Genomic DNA, 19,472 nt, shown 5'->3' on the forward strand with positions numbered 1-19,472 from the left:
CACTTAGTAGCGGAAAAGCATCCGGACCAGACGAGATACCCTTAAGATTCTACAGTGATTATGCTAAAGAACTTGCCCCCTTTCTATCAGCAATTTATCGTAGATCGCTGGAAGAACGTAAAGTACCTAGCGACTGGAAGAAAGCGCAGGTCGTTCCCATTTTCAAGAAGGGTCATAAATCAGATGCGAATAATTATAGGCCTATTTCGCTTACGTCAATCTGTTGTAGAATAATGGAACATGTTTTGTGTTCTCGTATTATGACGTTCTTAGATAATACAAATCTCCTTCATCATAACCAACATGGATTCCGCAAACAGAGATCATGTGAAACTCAGCTCGCCCTATTTGCCCAAGAAATTCACAGTGCCGTAGACACTGGCGAGCAGATTGATGCCGTATTCCTGGACTTCAGGAAGGCATTTGATACGGTTCCGCACTTATGTTTAGTGAAAAAAATACGAACTTACGGAATATCGGACCAGGTTTGTGATTGGATTCAGGATTTCCTAGAAGAAAGAACACAACATGTCATTCTTAACTGTTCAAAATCTGCAGATGTAGAGGTAATTTCGGGAGTACCGCAGGGAAGCGTGATAGGACCTTTATTGTTTACAATATACATAAATGACTTAGTTGACAACATCGGTAGCTCCGTGAGGCTATTTGCAGATGACACGGTTGTCTACAAGAAAGTAGCAACATCAGAAGACTCGTACGTACTCCAGGAGGAGCTGCAGAGGATTAATGCATGGTGCGACAGCTGGCAGCTTTCCCTAAACGTAGATAAATGTAATATAATGCGCATACATAGGGGCAGAAATCCATTCCAGTACGATTATGCCATAGGTGGTAAATCATTGGAAGCGGTAACGACCGTAAAATACTTAGGAGTTACTATCCGGAGCGATCTGAAGTGGAATGATCACATAAAACAAATAGTGGGAAAAGCAGGCGCCAGGTTGAGATTCATAGGAAGAATTCTAAGAAAATGTGACTCATCGACGAAAGAAGTAGCTTACAAAACGCTTGTTCGTCCGATTCTTGAGTATTGCTCATCAGTATGGGACCCTTACCAAGTTGGATTAATAGAAGAGATAGACATGATCCAGCGAAAAGCAGCGCGATTCGTCATGGGGACATTTAGTCAGCGCGAGAGCGTTACGGAGATGCTGAACAAGCTCCAGTGGCGGACACTTCAAGAAAGGCGTTACGCAATACGGAGAGGTTTATTATCGAAATTACGAGAGAGCTCATTCCGGGAAGAGATGGGCAACATATTACTACCGCCCACATATATCTCGCGTAATGATCACAACGAAAAGATCCGAGAAATTAGAGCAAATACGGAGACTTACAAGCAGTCGTTCTTCCCACGCACAATTCGTGAATGGAACAGGGAAGGGGGGATCAGATAGTGGTACAATAAGTACCCTCCGCCACACACCGTAAGGTGGCTCGCGGAGTATAGATGTAGATGTAGATGTAGACCACAGAGCACAATGTCCACGCAATCTAGGAACTGATTCGTAGCAATCGCAGATTTTCCATCGATGATTACGTTCACACAACGTTTCTTGAATGGCTCCATGACCAAAGACAGAAGATCTGTAGTCGAGGAACTGAACAAGTGGTAGAACTTTCTGATTTCTGTTTATAGAGAATTTGCGACTGTGATGACACATTAATAATACGTAACATACTTTTGAAGTCACCTCGTACATGACATCAAGTCGCTTTAAACAACTAACGGAACGTTTTTCGTTCAGTTCCTTGACTACAGAAATCCTCTCCTTGGTCACGGAGTCATTCGGAAGGAAGGAAAGAAGATTGGGTTTAAGTCCCGTCGACATCGAGGTCATTAGAGACGGAGCACAAGCTCGGATTGTGTCATGGATATGGAAGAAAGTCGCCATGCAGTTTCAAAGGAACCATCCCAGGATTTGCCTGGAGTGACATAGGGACATCACGGAAGAAATAAATCTGTATGGGCGGAGGCGGGTGTGAGAGTCATGCGGGGACCGCTGTGTGAACATGGGAAACCTCGTCGCCCCCAGACGTTCTTTCAGACTACATGGAAATGGCATGAAGCAAGATCTGTACACACGTCTGTGCAGCGCTGGTCGAATTGACACTATTTCACTGCACCAGGAGCCGACTTTGCGTTTGATGCATATATCGCCAGAATACCACGGTGAATCTCTACGCAGTTTTAATACTTTGTCGACAGGAATCGCATTATCCAACGTACTTCAGATCTGGAGTACGTTTCCATTCACTGCGTCATTTCGCTTTCAAACTGTGATGCGCCTGTTATCCGTGCAGCTACGGAACTCTAGTCGGCGGGAAAGAAGAAACTGACAATGTGCGACTATTATTGTGCCGCGGTCTCGGCGTGGGACGTCGTGTAGATTCGTTTCTGCAGTCCCTATTATAAAAACCGTTGCGAACGAATATGACTCAAAACTAGAGGTAGTGGAAAGCTGAAAATATCAATCCCACCTGGACATTCCTTCGTATACTGCTTAGTGTTTATTCGTACTTTTTAGGAAAAAACTTCACGATTCAGTTTGTCGTCCAAGTGGATATGTAATCATTTTAGTGTGTATTCGCGTAAAATCAACAAACTCGCACATCGTCATGGCAAAATCAGCGAATACAGAGATGGCAGCGGCAGTCGCCTTCATCTCACAGAGATTCCCTAGTAAATAACTTAGGGCAGTGGGAGACACTGTGTAGTGATACATAGTTTGTATTGTGCCGCCAAGAACTTTCCCGCCTAGACGATGACTAGTAGAGTACGATATATGGTATGTTATACAACAAATTGGATTACTTTCGTATTGTAAAATTTGTTTTTGAAAAACGACTAACTATACGCTTTTGTTTTATTGCACTTACGTCGCGGAAATCTGATCAGCACTAAAGACTGTTCTTCGCGCGACTCGGGATTTTTCACGTCATCGGATAAAATATTCATTTGGTCGATGGCCGGCCACTGAAAAATGATGCTTGAAGCCTTCGCAACTCCCGCGGCGATTGTTATTTTTTTTACTTGGCTTTCAGAGCGTATGTTACGATGACTTCCGGTAAAGATTACGAAGAAATATATTTTCCGAACCTGCATACCATTAGAGAATTAATGATATACAGTCAAAAATAATTAAATATATAAAAGAATTTTCGGTGAATACCTGACAACACACGGTGAATGTATAATTTAAACTGCTTCAAGAAGCCCGCGCAGTGTCACATTACTCACGTTATACAGAGTGTTCGAAATTCGCGTTACGGATTTCTAGGGCCTGTAAAGGGGACTGAGTACATAATAGTCTGAACAGGACTCAATGTCTAGAAACGTCAATCCAACGCCGCTACAGAGCGTCACATTATAGGTGCCGGCGCCTGTAAATGTATATACAGGGTGGTCGGAAATTCCCGTTACAAACTTCTAGGAATGTAGAGGGTAGTGAGTACAGAACATTTTGAATAGGATCCCATGTCCGGAATCGTATCGTTTCCGTTCTACGACAGTTTCAATTCAGATGTGTACCTGGTCAACGTCTGCTTAGGGTAAGAGAAACGTCTCAGTGTTCCCTGTCCTGGTATGCAACAGGGTAGATACGATGACGTGTACTACGTCAAATGATCCCCAGATGTCACTTATGGTCTGTTTTGCTGTGAGACCGAGTCAATACCTGTGCATCACCGATAGAGGAAACATGGTGCAGTACACGTTTGCGGAATACACAGACATGCTCCTAGTGTATGGCGAAGCTGGAGATAACGGAAGAGCTGCTAGTCGGCTGTATCACGAACGTTTCCCACACCGTCACACTCCATCGCACAAACTGTATGCCCAAGTTACACAACGGCTACGAGAAACGGATACCTCCACCGTGAGGAGGCAGGACTGTGGTGCTCCACGGCGACGCCGCACTCTCAAATTTGAAGAAGGTGTACTGCGTAGCATTTAAGATAGCCCGTCGACGAGTTCGCTAACAATTGCGCGTGCAATGGCTGTTAGTCACAGTACCGTCTTGGACGTCCTGCATGAGCAACAATTACATCCGTACCACTTATAAAGGGTACACACTATGGGTCCAGCAGACTTTCCACAACGCGTCGCCTTCTGCACATGGTTCCTGCACCGTTGCATCGACGCGGCCCTGTTTCCACGTCGAGTTCTCTTCACAGATGAATGTAGGTTCACAAGGGATTGTGTTCTGAATGCTCGAAATAGCCATATCTGGGCGGACGAAAATCCTCATGCCACGCATGTTCAGGGATTTCAAGACAGGTTTGGAATTAACGCGTGGGCAAGTATTCTGGACGGTCATGTAACTTGACCGTACCTCCTTCCGTCCAAGCTCACGGGTCCCGCATACTTGTTCCTCCTACGACACGTACTGGACCCGTTCTTGGAAGCTGTGCCATTGAATGTCCATCAGGAAATGTGGTTTCAGCATGATGGAGCACCACCTCACTGTTCACTGGCTCTCCGGAGACATCTCAACAGACGGTATGGTGAAAGATGGATAGGCCGTGGTGGTCTAACCGCGTGGCCGCCACCATCGCCGGATTTAACCCTTATGGACTACTTCTTGTGGGGTCGTATGAAGAGCGTAATTTGTGATACACTTGTAGAGACAGAGGAAGATCTGCTGGCACGAGTTCTGGCCGCTGCACAAGACACTGAAGAGACACCAGGTGGGATGGAGTGAGTGTACCAGAACAAGCGTCGGAGGTACAATGTGTGTAACAACGTTGGTGGTCCCCACATCGAACCGCAGTTGCAATGCATCGGTACGTTGCGACTGGTGCCGTAGATGCTGGGTTCTTGTTGTTGTCGACTAACGTAAACCATAAGGTGTAAGTTGTAATGGAAATGCGTAAGTTATAACGGAACGAGTCAGTATTCTTTTCAAATGGATTGTAACAATTGTACTGGGTCACGCCTAAGTACATTCCGCACTTGGGTGTGGATGAGATAATCATCTGCATTGAAACTGTCGTAGAACGGAAACGTTACGTTTCCGGTTATAGGTTCCCATTCAATAAATACGAAACATTTATTTTTTATTAAGTGATTTGTTTATAATTGATTAAATCAACGTGTGTGCCATGTTTTTATTTTCAGTGACAAATTCATAGTTTTATTATCCGACGTTACTACATTTACATTCGCCTAATACTATGATGTTCGTGCGTTTAAGAGAGAGTTCGACATTTCATTACGTGCGTACTGTCGTTTGCATTTGCACCAGTTAACATATTTGTAATAGTTTAATCTTGTAAGGCTACTTAAATATTATTTCAAGTTTGTATACAGGAAAGCGCTCATGGTGTGTCGACCGAAACTGGTTATTAAATAAAGAATTTCATCTGCAGCTCGAGGAATTACTCCTGATATTTTTCAAATACTTACGAGCTGTAGGTCTACCTCCAGAAAATGCACTCTAAAAATTATAAAAATAAGACGGCCGGACTACGAAGGGATCATCCGAATGGTCTGAAATCGATAGATGTGATGTACATATACAGAAAAAGTAAATGATAACAGTTTCAGAATAACTGATTTATTCAAGAGAAAGAGTTTCACGAACTGAGCAAGTCAATAACGCGATGGTCCACCGCTAGCCCCAATGCAAGCAGTTATTATGCTTAGCATTGATTGACAGAATTGTTGGATGTCACCCTTAAGGATACGGCACCAAATTCAGTCCAATAGACGCACTGGATCGTCAAAATTCCGATCTGGTTGGAGGTCCCTGACCGTAATCCTCCAAACTTTGTCAACTGGGAAGAAGTCCGGTGAACGTGCTGGTCAACGTAAGGTTCAGCAACCAGTAGAACCTCTCGCCGTGTGCGAGCAGGCATTATGTTGCTGAGATGGAAGTCCAGGATGGCTTGTTACGAAGGGCAACAAAACGGAGAGTGCTGTAAGGGTGCCCCAGATGACAAATCAAGGGGTCGTCCTATCAGGTGAATTAGCACCGCAAACCATCAGTACTGGCTGTCGGGCCACATGGCAGGCTACAGTCAGGTTGGTGTCCCACCGCTGTATTGGGCATCTCCAGACACGTCTTCGCCTTGGAATCTCATTTGCTGAAGTAGAATTGTCTTCAGTGATGATCCTGTTGCAAACTGAGCCCAGCAAACTACGTCTGCAGACACCCCATACAGCAGTGCGATACCAATCTGTCTGCCGCCCACCATTCAGTACGGCAACCTGGAGTGAAGGTCTTCTCATGTAAGCTCAGGATGCCCTCTCATGAACGGTAAGAACATAAGGCGTAGAGTGGCGTGGATGACAGTAAAAAAGTCGTGCTATGAAAAGAAATGGCACCCCAGAGCATCACTCTTTGTTGTCATCCATGGCACAGTACAGCGGTACGTCGACGATTTTCTATGTCCTGTTGTCTTGTCCTTCTTTTCCTGTCTCACATTTTAGGAAGAATGCCTGCACGCACACGAAGAGGGTTTCTATTACTTCTCTCCGTGATGTAGAACCACTCCTTGGCCAGCAAAGTCGCAGAACCTCTCTCCAACAATGTTTGGAGCATTGTGGGCAGGGACCTCTAATCATCTCTGGATTTTGACGAGCTACGCGTCAATTGCACAGACTTTGGCACGAAATCCTTCAGGAGGACATCTAACAACTCTTATCAATCAATGCCGAGCCAAATAATTGCTGGCATACCTCAATTTGTGAAGGTCTTTCTCTTGAATAAATCATCCAGCTGTAATCATTCGTCTTTCTGTGCATTTATATCATATACACCGATTTCCGTCCCATTCGGATAATTCCTTCGTGGTGCATTGTCTCTCTCTCTCTCTCTCTCTCTCTCTCTCTCTCTATATATATATATATATATATATATATATATATATATATATATATAGGGTGAGTCACCTAACATTACCGCTGGATATATTTCGTAAACCACATCAAATACTGACGAATCGATTCCACAGACCGAACGTGAGGAGAGGGGCTAGTGTAATTGGTTAATACAAACCATAAAAAAATGCACGGAAGTATGTTTTTTAACACAAACCTACGTTTTTTTAAATGGAACCCCGTTAGTTTTGTTAGCACATCTGAACATATAAACAAATACGTAATCAGTGCCGTTTGTTGCATTGTAAAATGTTAATTACATCCGGAGAAATTGTAACCTAAAGTTGACGCTTGAGTACCACTCCTCCGCTTTTCGATCGTGTGTATCGGAGAGCACCGAATTACGTAGGGATCCAAAGGGAACGGCGATGGACCTTAGGTACAGAAGAGACTGGAACAACACATTACGTCCACATGCTAACACCTTTTTATTGGTCTTTTTTACTGACGCACATGTACATTACCATGAGGGGTGAGGTACACGTACACACGTGGTTTTCGTTTTCAATTACGGAGTGGAATAGAGTGTGTCCCGACATGTCAGGCCAATAGATGTTCAATGTGGTGGCCATCATTTGCTGCACACAATTGCAATCTCTGGCGTAATGAATGTCGTACACGCCGCAGTACATGTGGTGTAATGTCGCCGCAGGCTGCCACAATACGTTGTTTCATATCCTCTGGGGTTGTAGGCACATCACGGTACACATTCTCATTTAACGTACCCCACAGAAAGAAGTCCAGAGGTGTAAGATCAGGAGAACGGGCTGGCCAATTTGTGCGTCCTCCACGTCCTATGAAACGCCCGTCGAACATCCTGTCAAGGGTCAGCCTAGTATTGATTGCGGAATGTGCAGGTGCACCATCATGCTGATGCCACATACGTCGACGCGTTTCCAGTTGGACATTTTCGAGCAACGTTGGCAGATTATTCTGTAGAAACGCGATGTATGTTGCAGCTGTTTGGGCCCCTGCAATGAAGTGAGGACCAATGAGGAGGTCGCCAATGATTCCGCACCATACATTTATAGTCCACGGTCGCTGTCGCACTACCTGTCTGAGCCAGCGATGATTGTCCACGGACCAGTAATGCATGTTCCGTAGAATCACTGCCCCGTGGTTTGTGAAACCCGCTTCATGGTAAACAGGTAGAACAGCAACGCATTTTCTGTTAATGCCCAGTGACAGAATTGCACTCGATGATTAAAGTCATCACCATGTAATTGCTGATGTAGCGACACATGAAACGGGTGAAAGAGGTGACGATGCAATATGCGCATGACACTACTTTGACTCAGTCCACCGGCTCTCGCAATGTCCCGTGTACTCATGTGTGGGTTCATGGCAACAGCACAGCTAACACACCAACTGCACCCGCTTCTCCTGTGACGGGCCTGTTACGGACCCGTTTGCGTGCTACGACCATACCTGTTGCATACAGTTGGCAGTAGATGTTTTGCAATGTGCGGCACGTTGGATGTTCTCTGTCCGGGTACCGTTCTGCATACACCCTGCAGGCTTCAGCTGCATTTCGTCGACACTCGCCATAGATGAGTATCATCTCCGCCTTTCCAGAGTTCGAATACACCATGGTCACAGTTCCTACAACACTACACTATCACAGACGTCTGGTAACACGGTGTACTACAGTTGGTCTGCGTGCGGAGACGAATGCAGAATAACAATAGCAGCAAGCGTTACATGCGGACACTGCGACAGGTAGACCAAACCACAACAGTGCACTACAGCCACACTCGTAAACACGGTCGTCATCGTAAACATGTCCCTGCAGATGCTGCTCGCCGACCGTGGCCCGTGTTTGTTACAACACGCAACTGAACGTCGGAAGTTTCAAGCGTCAACTTTAGGTTACAATATCTCCGGATGTAATTAACATTTTACAATGCAACAAACGGCACTGATTACGTATTTGTTTATATGTTCAGATGTGCTAACAAAACTAACTGGGTTTCATTTAAAAAAACGTAGGTTTGTGTTAAAAAACATACTTCCGTGCATTTTTGTATGGTTTGTATTAAACAATTACACTAGCCCCTCTCCTCACGTTCGGTCTGTGGAATCGGTTCGTCAGTATTTGATGTGGTTTACGAAATATATCCAGCGGTAACGTTAGGTGACTCACCCTGTATATATATATATATATATATATATATATATATATATATATATATATAAATGTCCATGTAAAAATGAAAACTACTTACGTGTTTGGCGTAAACCTTTTTTATTTTTCTCCTTTTAGAGTTATACACATATACACTTCGTACAACGTTGTTCTAATTTATCGATCCCTTTCGAATAATACGAATTGTCCAAGTCTGCAAAGTAGCTGTTAGTTGGAGACACCTCCTCGTTTGAATAAAATCTTTGTCTCACTAGCCATTTCTTGAAATTGGGGAACAAATAGTAGTCCGAGGGAGCCACGTCTGGAGAATAGGGGGAGGGGGGGGTGTGTGAAACGAGTTGGAATCCTATTGCCATTAATTTTGCGACCAGAACTGCTGAGGTGTGTGCTGGTGCATTGTCCGGATGGAAAAGGACTTTTTTGCGGTCCAATCGCCGGCGTTTTTCTTGCACCTCGGTTTTCAAACGGTCCAATAACGATGAATAATATGCACCTGTAATAGTTTTACCCTTTTCCAGAGAGTCGATGAGGATTATTCCTTGCGAATCCCAAAAGACAGTCGCCATAAACTTTCTGGCCGAAGGAATGGTCTTTGCCTCTTTTGGTGCAGATTCCCCCTTGGTAATCCATTGTTTAGAGTGTTGTTTGGTCTCAGGAGTATAGCAATGTATCCATGTTTCATCCACAGTGACGAAACGACACTTAAAGTCCTGCGAATTCTGCCTGAACAGCTACAAACGATCACTGCAACACTTCACACGATTCCGTTTTTGGTCTAGCGTCAGCAATCGCGGAACCCATCTTGGGGATAGCTTTCTCATGTCCAAATGTTTATGCAAAATATTATGTACCCGTTCATTCGAGATGCCCACAGCCCTAGCAATCTCACACATCTTAACTCCTCTGTCATCCTTCACCATATCATGGGTTTTATCAATGATTTCTGGAGTCGTAACCTCCACAGGGCGTCCAGAAAGTTCAGCATCACTTGTGCCCATATGTTCTAATCGAAGGTGCAGTCACCGTAACGTTTATCAAGCTTCTCTTTAGTCTCCTGAGGCGTTTTGCCTTTCATAAAGTAATGTTTAATCACCACACGAAATTCTTTATCGTCAATTTTTTGACAATCACTCGATTTCCTTGATTCACACGAATGCCAAACACAAAGAAATAGACCAATATATCTGAAACTTGGTGTGCGTTCTTTCCAAAGATGCTGCTAACTAAACATGACCTTGATACGTGTCGATGGTGCCATCTCTCGGACTGTGCACGGACTTTTCAAACGCCCCATATTACAGTTGTTGAACAGAGTTGGGGCGTAAATGCGCTTTAGTGACGATCATGCCTAGGTTTACTGTAGCAGAACGTGTGGAGAATCCTGCATTGTGTCCCTCCGTGTGCTGCGTCGGCACTCGTTTTGTGCTGTGGTACTGTGCGAGGCGGCTCCATCAGCCAGCAGCAGCGCCAGCATACGGAGGCGGAGGCGGCGTCGGCGGCGGTGGCAATCTGCGCCTTGCCGCGCTTGCAATTACCGCCGGCGAATAAAACCGCCGGCCGCGCCCCGCCGCTAATGAAATGCGCCTTATGGAGCCGTCGAGCCATCAGGCGCCTGCTGCGTCTGGAAGGCGCGGCTCCCCCGCACACAGTGGCCATTACACCGCTGCGCTGCCGAGCGGGAGAGCGCACAGTGGCCGCAGGAGTGCTGCTTTATCACCGCTATCCGGGGGCCACAAGTGTTGAAACGAATTCTCATATACATCAAATATCGCATTATCACTTGGCACGTCATCTGTGGTGGACCAAGTAGACCGTTTTGCAAAAGTCAGGGACGAGAGAGACAACGTAACGTAACACACACACACAAAATTGCTACACCCCTTCAGAGATTTCCGTTTATGAGGGTGAGTCAAATGAAAACCTTAAATATTTTTTGTTTTACATATTATTTATTGTACAGAAGTGGTACAAAGCTGTATCACTTTTCAACATAATCTCCCTCAAGTTCGATTCAAGTCCTCCAGCATAAATTCATTTAGAGAAAAAATTCTTTTGGTAGTCCGAGCAACCACTCATGCACCGCGTGGCGTACCTCTTCATTGAAACGGAAATTCTTTCCTCCCATTGTGTCTTTGAGTGGCCCAAACATACGGAGCAAGGTCTGGTGAATATGGTGCTTGAGGAAGACACTCAAAATGTAAGCCTGTGATTGTTGCAACTGTTGTACGGCCAGTGTGGGGCCTTGCATTGTCATGTTGCAAAAGGACACCTGCTGACAACAATCCACTTCGCTTTGATTTGATTGCAGGCCGCAGATGATTTTTTAGGAGATGTGTGTATGATTCACTGGTGACAGAGGTCCCTCTGGGCATGTAATGCTCCAAAATGACGCCTTTTTCGTCCCAAAAGAGAGTCAGCATAACCTTCCCTGCTGACGGTTCTGTTCTAAACTTCTTTGGTTTTGGTGATGAGGAATGGCGCCATTTCTTGCTCGCTCTCTTCGTTTCCGGTTGGTGGAAGTGAACCCAGTTTTCGTCTCCAGAAACAATTCTTGCAAGGAAGCCATCTCCTTCTCGTTCAAAGCGCCGAAGAAGTTCTTCATAAGCATCAATACGTCGTTCTCTCATTTCAGGAGTCAGCTGCCGTGGCACCCATCTTGCAGACACTTCGTGAGACAGGAGCACATGATGCACAATGTGGTGTGTCGACCCATGACTAACCTGTAAACTTCTTGCAATGTCATTCAGTGTCACTCGGCGGTTTTCCTTCACTATGTCTTCAACTGATGCAATGTCCTGTGGAGTCACAACTCGTTGTGCCTGACCTGGACGAGGAGCATCTTCCACTGAAGTCAGACCATTTGCGAACTTTCTACTCCATTCATAGACTTGCTGCTGTGGAATACATGCATCACCGTACTGAACCTTCATTCGTCGATGAATTTCAATAGGTTTCACACCTTCACTACGCAAAAACCGAATAACACAACGCTGCTCTTCCCTGAAGTCGCAAGTGGGGCGGCCATCTTTATACTGATACTGCGACGGTATGTGTGCATCTGCGCTATGCTACCACCTACAGGCCATTCTGCAGGCTGTTTGTAGCACGCTTACCAACTTACAGGATAACGATGCGAAATTTCGATTTTTTATTACAAAGTTAAAGTTTTCATTTGACTCATCCTCGTAACTCAAGATCAAGATTTATTGTTGCAACAGTGCGTGTGGAGTACATGAAATGATTATTTTTACACATCAACAGCACAAGCTGTTCTGAGGTATTAATATTGACCCATGCTACGTCACCCATAACAGTACGTGGCGTAGTCTCCACGTGCGGCAATGCAGCTGTTGAGCCTGACGTCCAGTAGATCGTACAGATGACGGATATTGTTATGCCACTTCTGCTCCAGCTATACACTTAGTTCTGTAAGAGTTGTTGGTTGACGACTTGCACAAGTCACTTCTTGCCCCGTCATACCCAACACGAGCTCGATTGGAGACAAGCGCAGAGATCAAGCAGGCCGGGGAGGTTACTGTACGCCTTGCACAACACGTTGGGTTTCACTTTCAGTGTGTGGGTGAGCATTACCCTGCTGAAAATCTCGTCACCTTCGGTTTGTAAGAATGGCAAAAGAGTGGGTCTACAATCATTTTGAAAGTAATGAGCTCCATTTAGCGTCTCCTCCAGAAACACCAAAGGTGAACGGGAGTTGTAGCTTACCGCACCACAGACCACAAGGTCTGGACTGAGGCCCTCGTGTCTTGGACGAATGTGCTCAGCAGATGTATGTCGTGAGCGCAAACGACCATCACTTGCATGCAGGTAGAAGCTGCTTTCATGGTTGAAGACCACGGCGCGCCATTCCAACTTCCAAGTGATCTTTTGACGGTACCAACCGAGTCATCCACGTCGATGTCCTTGCTGAGTGGAAGACGGGCTAGATGTGTGCACGCTCGTAGTCCCACTACAAATAACAGCTTCGCAGCAATTCGTGTTGACACGTCTAGGCTCATAAGGCCTATTTTCTGTGCTGATAGCTGCTGCACTTACAACAGCACGATCCTGCAGGACGTCTGTGCTTCACTGACGTCCAGAACCTCATCTAGGGTACTTTCAGTATAATTACTGAGATGCATCAATACGCCGCTACTAGGAATAACAAGGAAGCTCCGGGCAAATGGGGGCTCAACATCATTCGTTAATGCATATTTGAATTACATTTGAATTACAATTTTTTAAGATTACAGTATTCCACATCGATGAGCAAACTTAAACGAATGCTCACCCCATCCAGCCCCATCAAATTAAAAAAAATCTAAATTGAGAGCACTACAAGGTAAAGATCTAGGTATCGCAGGTGGCGACTACTGGGAGACGTGGCAGATGGATGGTGTGTCAGGAGGCACTCTCCCAGTTTTCTTCTCAGGGAAGAGAAGGTAGTTGTAGCCTGCTTACTCAGGTGGGCGCAGTACAAGAAGAATTACTTTTAACCATTTTCTGAAAATACACGTCTCCTTTAGCGATGCTACGGCGGTCCTCTGTCGCTGCTTGCCCGCGACACCTACTCACGAAGTGGATGATGCGTATCCACCCTCCGCACTCGAAGAAGGTGACGCGTGTATATGTGGCCTACACACGCCGGCCTAAGAGATCCTCGATCCCCTCCTGTAACTGTGGCTCATCTCTGCTCTCTGATCCACGATGACGGTTGCCGTGTGGTCGAGAAGTGCTCCGACCCCGGCTTACAGTGCAGGTAGACCCCGTGGCTCCGCTGAAGTGTCAGGAACGCTGGTGTCCTGGCCCAAGTCGACACGGAAGACCCACAGGCCTTCCATCTGCGTTGGAAGCTGTCAGCCGCGCTGATCTCGTGACTGGTGCTTACGGAAAGGAAGACGTCTCCCTGGCAGCTGTTGGCGGCGTTGAGTACAAGCAGGAAATTTATAACAGACTTACACCCAGAGTTAATACCGTGTCAGGAAATGGAGTACGCGTGTCCTGTACACCATCGATCGTCTGACCTACTCTCCTCTGAACTCACATGCTGGAGTATTTATAGTGTGATATATTGGCTAGTGTTGACCCTAAGTCACTCTTAATGACCGCATAGGCTTTCCTAATACGAATGTATCAGCAGTTCATATCGCGCCTTCTTTGCTTAACACATTTGTTATACAACTGACTGGTCTGTAACAATATTCAGTACGCCTTCTTGCGTTAGCAACGCGGCTTCTTACTTCAGTAACAAGGTGATGTGATACTTCTCAGTTGTATTGCTTTACTAAGCTCTAGCTGATGCAGCTGCCAGTTCGCGCAAAGCGCTGATGCCCTGCTTTCCGCCTGACCTGCTACCCTGATGAAAACGCAGTCGTTTCGTGTCGCGCTTGTTAATACTCCAGCAAAGAGCACAATGGGCTAAAAATGGCTCTGAGCACTATGGGACTTAACATCTATGGTCATCAGTCCCATAGAACTTATAACTACTTAAACCTAACTAACCTAAGGACAGCACACAATACCCAGCCATCACGAGGCAGAGAAAATTCCTGACCCCGCCGGGAATCGAAACCGGGAACCCGGGCGTGGGAAGCGAGAACGCTACCGCACGACCACGAGATGCGGGCAGCACAATGGGAATGAGGGCTCGCAATTATAACGGAATGATACAGGATTGGTACGTAAAGTATGATGAAATTTATCAAATGAACATTTGAACATCTGGGAGTAAAACTACATATTTTTAACGTCAATTGGCTTTAAATAAAATCAAACAATTTTTAAAGACATTTAGCAGTGCCTGAAGTAATGTACAGCAACTTACAGTTACACCAAACTGAACCTAATTCGAGTACATCCAGTGACATTTAAATCAGATCAGACAGTTTTAAGAAAAGACGTATACAACAACTTTTCCAAATTATTTGAGCAACCTTCTGGTATTGCAAGCGGTTCGCACTGGGAGGTACAACCTGTGACACGCCACAAGGACACGGCCAAGTATCCCAAATTAACTGGTTCTAAAACATACACAACACTGTTGTTACAAACACAATAAAATTAAGTAGAGAATAACCAGGAAATTTGGAAATTTGTGGTAAGCTCCCATGGGACCAAAGTGCAAACTGCTGAAGTCATCAGTCAAGGTGTTGGCTGTTTGCTGTTGTTTGTTTATTGAGTTTCCGTGAAGTACTACTTTTTGTTAGTGGTAAGTGTGGAAACTAAACCACAGAAGTAGCCTAGCAGTAACACATCTGTAAAAAGAAAAGCCCAGAATCTAGTCGAAATATGTCTGGGCGTGAAAACAAAATACTCGTACATTAATGGGTTATTTCTTGGGGAAGGAGTACTTATTAAATATGATACTCCTATACCCCTAGTGCTGAAGTCAAACGACTTTTTTCTGTGGGCAAAGACACTTTGTCACATTAAACGAGCCTCGCTCTTGGTGGAAAACTTAAGTATGTTCATCAAGGGAAATATCGGATACTATCTGATCTTCCTGTATTTTGGTTCTTCCGAGATTTGACATTGAGAACCAAATGATTGAAAAACTAAATGAGTATATAGTTAAAGTTCTTGTATGTCCATCCTTGTGCCTGGACGTCTGGCGGACTACAGTCTTTCACTATTGCAAAAAAAAAAAAAATAAATAAATAAATAAATAAATAAATAAATAAAAAACATGAAACATCTGCAGCCGTACTTATGATGTCATATTTTGTGTAGCTACCATTTCAGTGCGCCATCTTTAGGCCTTACATGATGCTAAGGGGTTACCACGATACATATAGATGATGCAGTAGTGGCCAACAACTGTGATATTTTCTCTCCAAGAGATACGTCGTCTCTCTTGGAGAGAAGATATCACAGTTACAGGTAGTCTGCGTAAACCAGTTGTTGGCCACTACTGCATCGAATATATGGACCATGATAACCCCTTCAGCATCATCTAAGGCCTGAAGATAGTGCACTGAAGCGCCGAAACTGGTAGCTACAAAATACACTCCTGGAAATGGAAAAAAGAACACATTGACACCGGTGTGTCAGACCCACCATACTTGCTCCGGACACTGCGAGAGGGCTGTACAAGCAATGATCACACGCACGGCACAGCGGACACACCAGGAACCGCGGTGTTGGCCGTCGAATGGCGCTAGCTGCACAGCATTTGTGCACCGCCGCCGTCAGTGTCAGCCAGTTTCCCGTGGCATACGGAGCTCCATCGCAGTCTTTAACACTGGTAGCATGCCTCGACAGCGTGGACATGAACCGTATGTGCAGTTGACGGACTTTGAGCGAGGGCGTATAGTGGGCATGCGGGAGGCCGGGTGGACGTACCGCCGAATTGCTCAACACGTGGGGCGTGAGGTCTCCACAGTACATCGATGTTGTCGCCAGTGGTCGGCGGAAGGTGCACGTTCCCGTCGACCTGGGACCGGACCGCAGCGACGCACGGATGCACGCCAAGACCGTAGGATCCTACGCAGTGCCGTAGGGGACCGCACCGCCACTTCCCAGCAAATTAGGAACACTGTTGCTCCTGGGGTATCGGCGAGGACCATTCGCAACCGTCTCCATGAAGCTGGGCTACGGTCCCGCACACCGTTAGGCCGTCTTCCGCTCACGCCCCAACATCGTGCAGCCCGCCTCCAGTGGTGTCGCGACAGGCGTGAATGGAGGGACGAATGGAGACGTGTCGTCTTCAGCGATGAGAGTCGCTTCTGCCTTGGTGCCAATGATGGTCGTATGCGTGTTTGGCGCCGTGCAGGTGAGCGCCACAATCAGGACTGCATACGACCGAGGCACACAGGGCCAACACCCGGCATCATGGTGTGGGGAGCGATCTCCTACACTGGCCGTACACCACTGGTGATCGTCGAGGGGACACTGAATAGTGCACGGTACATCCAAACCGCCATCGAACCCATCGTTCTACCATTCCTAGACCGGCAAGGGAACTTGCTGTTCCAACAGGACAATGCACGTCCGCATGTATCCCGTGCCACCCAACGTGCTCTAGAAGGTGTAAGTCAACTACCCTGGCCAGCAAGATCTCCGGATCTGTCCCCCATTGAGCATGTTTGGGACTGGATGAAGCGTCGTCTCACGCGGTCTGCACGTCCAGCACGAACGCTGGTCCAACTGAGGCGCCAGGTGGAAATGGCATGGCAAGCCGTTCCACAGGACTACATCCAGCATCTCTACGACCGTCTCCATGGGAGAATAGCAGCCTGCATTGCTGCGAAAGGTGGATATACACTGTACTAGTGCCGACATTGTGCATGCTCTGTTGCCTGTGTCTATGTGCCTGTGGTTCTGTCAGTGTGATCATGTGATGTATCTGACCCCAGGAATGTGTCAATAAAGTTTCCCCTTCCTGGGACAATGAATTCACGGTGTTCTTATTTCAATTTCCAGGAGTGTAAATTACATCATAAGGACGACTGTAGGTGTTTCATTTTCTTACAAATAATTAATTTTTTTATCTATCAGCGGTGTCCTACCTAAACTTATTGAACCAAAATTTTTGTCTATGCGTTAGTAGTACGTTTGATGCACTTGCTCATTTCACTACAGCCACAACAGAAAATTTACTCTTACGAGTTAACGATTAACTTCTGATAAATCTCCTGCGAAGTAACGCTTTAATGTTTAACGAAGTCAACTATCTTAGTAACGGATTAAAATAAGCAAAGTTAACTTTGTAATCAACGTTGCGCAGCTATGGTAACACTCCATTCAGCTTTCTAGAGTGGAAAGAAAGTTTACACCTCATATGAGTCATGCTTTGATGAAAAGTAGAGCCATCAATACAAAAAAAGGAAATGCCCTGAAAGTAGTAGAAGATGGTAATCACTTTACCACAATTTTTTACGTTGCCTTGGACATCAAGTGTTAATCAAAGACATCGTCGGCAGTGCCCCAGGGAAGTGTGACAGAGTAGCCATTCTCCACCATGTAAACAATTAAACAGTCTCACAGGTACGGTGTGCAGCAGTCTGTTTAATGATAACACTGTGGTGGTGTCATCTTTGAGTACCTGCACAAAGATACAGGGTGAACTGGATAAAATTTGTAATGGGGCTTATGAATAGCAGCCTGCTCTAAAAGTGAGCAAATGTAAGTTACTGAAGATGAGCAGGAAAATTAGTCATTTCACGTTGGAATGCAGTTTTAGTGGTGTGCTGCCTGACACAGTCATGTCGATTAAATATGCAGGCGTAACGTTGCAAGGCGACATGAAATGGAACGAGGATATAAGTCGGCTGTCGGGAAGGCGAGTGGTTGACTTTGGTTTATTGGGACGGTTCTAGGAAAGTGTAGCCCACCTATAAAGGAGACTGCTCGACTGTTTGGGAACCCCACCAGGTCGGATTAAAGGAAGACATTGAAGTGATTCAGATCGTGCCCTATTAGATTTGTTCTTTGTACATACATATTTATACTGAATGAAGGTGGGACACAGTTGGTATAATTTTTATTAAAAATGAAATTCCTCCAGCTGTAATTTGTTGTTGCTGCTGTTGCCTTCAGTCCTGAGACTGGTTCGATGCAGCTCTCCATGCTACTGTATCCTGTGCAATCTTCTTCATCTCCCAGTACTTACTGCAACCTACATCCTCCTGAATCTGCTTAGTGTATTCATCTCTTGGTCTCCCTCTACGATTTTTACCCTCCACGCTGCCCTCCAATACTAAATTGGTGATCCCTTCATGCCTCAGAATATGTCCTACCAACCGATCCCACCTTCTTGTCAAGTTGTGCCACAAACTCCTCTTCTCCCCAATTCTATTCAATACCTCCTCATTAGTTATGTGACCTACCCATCTAATCTTCAGCATTCTTCTGTAGCACCACATTTCGAAAGCTTCTATTCTCTTCTTGTCCAAACTATTTATCATTCACGTTTCACTTCCATACATGGCTACACTCCACACAAATACTTTCAGAAACGGCTTCCTGACATTTAAATCTATACTCGATGTTAACAAAATTCTCTCCTTCAGAAACGCTTTCCTTGCCATTGCCAGTCTACATTTTATATCTTCTCTACTTCGACCATCATCAGTTATTTTGCTCCCCAAATAGCAAAACACCTTTACTACTTTAAGTGTCTCATTTCCTGCTCTAATTCCCTCAGCATCACCCGACTTAATTTGACAACGTTCCATTATCCTCGTTTTGCTTTTGTTGATGTTCATCTTATATCCTCCTTTCAAGACACTGTCCATTCCATTCAACTGCTCTTCCAAGTCCTTTGCTGTCTCTAACAGAATTACAATGTCATCGGCAAACCTCAAAGTTTTTATTTCTTCTCCATGGATTTTAATACCTACTCCAAATTTTTCTTTTGTTTCCTTTACTGCTTGCTCAATATACAGATTGAATAACATGGGGCGGAGTCTACAACCCCGTCTCACT

Source organism: Schistocerca piceifrons, chromosome 4 (genome assembly GCF_021461385.2).
Source record: "Schistocerca piceifrons isolate TAMUIC-IGC-003096 chromosome 4, iqSchPice1.1, whole genome shotgun sequence".
In the NCBI taxonomy this organism is placed as follows: Eukaryota; Metazoa; Arthropoda; class Insecta; order Orthoptera; family Acrididae; genus Schistocerca; species Schistocerca piceifrons.